This window comes from Chamaea fasciata, unplaced genomic scaffold (genome assembly GCF_029207755.1).
Source record: "Chamaea fasciata isolate MVZ Bird 193981 ecotype frontalis unplaced genomic scaffold, bChaFas1.0.hap1 SCAF_74, whole genome shotgun sequence".
In the NCBI taxonomy this organism is placed as follows: Eukaryota; Metazoa; Chordata; class Aves; order Passeriformes; family Sylviidae; genus Chamaea; species Chamaea fasciata.
Window position 1 is genome coordinate 362,055 of NW_027094159.1, and position 4,702 is coordinate 366,756.

Below are 4,702 nucleotides of genomic sequence, written 5' to 3' on the forward strand. Positions count from 1 at the left end.
GCCCTTGTGGGGCAGGGCCAGCGCCTGTGGAAGGCATTGAAAACAGGCAAGTGCCCCACAGAGGAGGCTGCTCTGTGCCCTTGGTGGCACGGACAGAGCAGGGAGGGGGCCAGGACATTTGTCACCCATGCCAGCCTCTGTCCCCAGGCATTGCCAGCCCCGGCTGCTCAGCCCAGGTTTGCGGGGCAGTTTGGCTCTGGCCCAGCTCCATCCTCCCGTGGGGCTCAGGGCCTGTTCCTGGCCATGGCCAGCCCTGCCCGGCCTCTCTGCTGGCCCAGAGCCCGGCAGAGCCTGGGGCAGGGCTGTCTGTGCGGGCCCACAGGGGCCACGGGCTGTGCAGGAGCTGGCAGAGGCTGCCCAGCAGGGAGGCCATGGGGCACAGAGCCCCAAGGCTGCTGTGGGCACCACGGCACAGGGGCCGTTCCCCCCCGCAGTGCTCCTGTCCCGCGCGGGGGCTGTGGCACCGTGGCTGGCCCAGGGCGGCACAAAGGGGCCACGCGGCCGCTGCCGGGGCTGACAGCAAGGCCAGGCACACGCGAGGAATTGCTGGGCATCGCCTGCGCTGGGCAGGGCTGACTGTGCCAAAGGCACAGCTCAGCTGCCCTTGGTGGCTGCAGGAAAAGTCCAGAGCCCAAAGAGCCTCCATGGCTGTGCTGGAGACCAGGGCTTGGGGAGGGAAAGGCAGGGCTGCTGCGGGATGGGCAGGGGATTGAATTCCAGCACTCATCCTGTTCTCTGATGATCCTGGCACCATGCTGGTCCCTGTTTCAGCCTGGAGCAGAGCAGATGTTTATGGGACAGGAGCCCTCTGGGGCTCTCCGGGACATGCACCTTGCAAGGTGCGCTGCTCCCGCTACAGCTGTTCTCTGAGAGATGCCAATCCCAGCTCGGCACCTCAGGGCACAAGTGGCACCGCCTGTTCATGCACACACAGCTGATGTCTGCCTGGAAAGGGGCACAGGTTTTCGTACTTGTGCATTTCATAATATACAAGCATATTTTTATTATCTGGGTCGTTTGAGTAGTTGAGGAAATGGCAAAGTTTTCCCACCAGAAATTTCCTGGATCTACTATATTCTTCTACTGATGGCATAACAAGAAATACTGCTCTTCTCTAGTTGTGTCAAAAAGATTCCGTTTATTATTTTCTTCACCTATTCCTTCTGGTGTTTCTAGCTCTCCTGTTTCAATTGCCATGACTACGGACATTTCTTTACTAGACCAGCTGGATCTATGTCCTTCCCGAGTCTCCCTGATTTCCTCCTCCAGACACTCTCTGGTCATTCAAGTGCCTCTCAACTGACTGGTTTCATGCTTTGATCTTCAGGCAGTTGCCCAATCTCTCTGAAGTTCACAGAAGTATCGTATCAGTCAACATCTTAAGTGTGTCTGTATCTATCACAGAATTTCCTTTTCGTATGTCTTTGTCGAAAACTCTTCCTGCATGGAAAGCCCTTGGGGATGGTGGACATGTCAGATGCTGCTGGGACATCACAGAGAGCTGAGGGAAGAGCTGGGATGCTTATTAAACTGTATGGTGTTCAACTTCTGTTTGTTGGCAAGAAACCTTTCTGTGCCTCTGAGTCTCACCAGTCCCGGAGCCCCAAAGGACACAAACCTGGTGAGTTGTGGTTCCCACTCCGGTGGCACTTGCACCTTGGCTCTGCACAGGAGAGCTCTTCATCCACTTGTTCTCTTTTCCTTCCTCTAGGCATGGAGGGAGCTCCTGTCTTCAGCGTGTGCAAAAAACAAATCTGGCCAGAATCGGGGCAGGGAGGCTTTGGGGAGACCTTGGGATCTGTGCTGGGCACAGGAGGTCTTTTCCATTGGTCTGAGAGTGTCTGCTGTGGAAAGTGGATGTTAATACCCAGCAGAGAAATGACTTTTGCATTTTACGCAGCTGTGCCTTCCCCTGGGTTTGTGTGCTGACAAGAAATGAACATCCCTCTGTGTCTCAGGCAGCTCCTCCAAGGAAAGCAGGTGGGAATTGGAGCCAAGGAGCTGAAAGCTGCAGGTGCAGCCTGGGGTGGAAGGAGCTCAGATTTGCACAAGGCTGCTCTGAGTCCCAGGGCTTGGATGGGGGAAATGGTGGGGTGGGGGTAGGGACAGTCTGATTGATTGTCAGTCAGGAAGGGCCTTGATTTTCATAGCTATTCAAAGTGAATTAGAAGGTACTTGTGATTTATTAAAAAAATATGAATATCGAGCTAATACTGCTATCCAACTGAGGGGGACAAAAACTTTCTAACAGTTTAAAGTTAGAAAGTGTATGTCTGTTGCAGCACCGGGCGGCATGCAGGGTGGCTCCCAAATACACACCGCAATTTACAGACAATCGCAGAGTCCTTTTATTTACAAAGATGTTGAATACCCAAAACACAAATGCGTATTCAGAGCCCCCCCCCCCCCCATCCCATTCTCCGCTTAGTATGGTAACTAGCCAAAAAACAATTAAGCATGCTAGTTTGGCCTTTGAAATGGGTCGGTGCTCCTTTTCAAGGGGAGGGGAGCTTAAAATAAGAAAGTAAGATGAGTCGTCCTTGCTCTGAACTTTCTACCTTTTCAATGCAAATGTGACAAATGAGCTCTGGTAGGACTCCCATTTCTCCAGGTGCATGACTTTCAATGGGTTTCTGAATAGGGAGTTTCTGTAATCGTCTTGTGCTCCTAAATCTATTTATCAGGTTCTCTGTTCTTCATTACAAACCCAGCTAAGCAAAACATAAAGTTGACAAGCAACCAGTTATTGAGGCCTGGGAAAGTTAATTCAAATCTGGTTTCCCTTAACTAACCACAAACTTTTAATTTTTAGCAAACTTTAATTAATTCCTACAAAGCTTATCTCTAACTAAAATCTTAACCTCTCTAAAATCCTTAATTCTTTAAAGTCTATGTCTCACTTGGATTCAATGCCAATTGGAGATTGCACATATCAGTGTATTAATAGGGAATAAAACCTCTAAACAGGACCATAAAAATCTTTTCTCAGTGTCCTTTAAAATATTATACATTCACTTGGAGGACAGTTCTAAAATCTGTCCAATTAACCAGAAAAATTTGAAAACTTAAATCAAATTATTCCCCGAGGCTTGGCCTGTTAACGTGTTCTGAATGTTGATGGAGCCCTGGGCCACTGAATTCCTGAACTGAAGAGCTGAAGGCTGAACAAGCCTCTGGAGAAGTCCAACCCAGCAGCAGCCTCCAAGTGTCTGAGGGAGGGTGTCACAGCTCCCACTGAGGCCACCCCTGCCCAGAGACCCTGGGGGAATGGGCAGACAAGGAGAGCGTCCCTGGGGCTGGGCAAGCAGAACTCAGAGGCACCAGCGGGTCCAGGTGGGAAACGGAGCGTGGGATGTGGCTGTGAAAGCCCTGCCTGGGCTGTGCCAAGCAGGACAGAGAAGCCCTGAGCCCCAACCCCCAAACAACTCTCTCCGTGAGACATTGCAAAGGAATTACAATTGTTTGTGTACTCTGAGTTGGAAACAATGGAGAAGTACCGACAAGAGATTCTCAGAAGCTTAAAACAACAAAACAGCCTTTACTGGCAACTTTAGAAAATCAGAGAAACTTGAGCAAAAGCTTTACTATGACATTCAGTCAACAAAAAAACACTGCTCAAAGCGTTAACTTGGCCCATTCAACTTCACAAACTGGAAGCCTGCTCAATTTTAAGTTAAGCAAAATTTGCAAGAAGAGGGAATTAGAAGAGGAAGACACAGAAAGAGAGAAAGACAAATAAAATATAGAGAGATAGAGAGAAGAACACACCCTGCTACCAGCTCCTGGATTCCAGCAGTGTTCAGACAGAAATTCCAAGAGGAGCTAGGGTCAACGTGTGTGCTTGCCTTGTGGTCAGCCTAAAATACCCCTTGGTCTTCCTGGGCCCCTCCCCCAGATGGGACTTTGGGTCATCTGGTCACTCAGGAGCTGGGCTGGGGGCTGCAGAGGTGGGTGTGGAGCATTGCCTTTGGTGTGCCAGGGATTGGCAGACACTGCTGGGCTGGGATAGAGGCTCTGGGGGATTTGGGTTACAGGGTCAAGTCAATGCTTTGAGAAGTGCTGGGGTTCAGGGCAGGGTAAGGCTGGCTCTGCCCCTTCCTCCCCCTCACACGAAATGTTTCCAGCCAACAATCTCCTCCAGTCTCTCACAAGAGGCAATGTTGGAGGTGGAATCCCAGTTCTGGCCATGGGCACCTGGACAAGAAGGACAGTTCTTTTCTGTAGGAAGGAAAGTACAGATCCCCAGGGTTTGGAAGGCAGGTGAGAGACTCACCAGGCCAAGGTCACCCAGACTTGTCATTAATGGCAGATTTTGTCTGGGAGCAGGCTTTGGATAGAGGGAATTTTTGGAGGTGGAATCCCAATCTCAGCCATGGGCACCTGGAGAAGCAGGACAGGGTTTTTTTCCCATTGGAAGGAAAGCACAAAGCCTTCCCTAGAGTTTTGGGGACAGATGGGAAGTGACCCTTGTGAAACCACTGCCAGCCAGACTTGTCCTGACAATATTCCCATGGGAACTATCCCTGGATATAAGGAAGTTTAGCAGTGAAATCTGAATTCTGGCCGTGGCTGGTGCATTTGCCAGCATTGCCATGGGTTAGCACAGGAGGGGGAGATTTCCCCTTCGAGAGAAGCTCGTATTTCAGTTTTTGCATTCAGGCAGCTCCAGATCCCTCAGCTTTGGTTGCACGGCAGCTGGAAA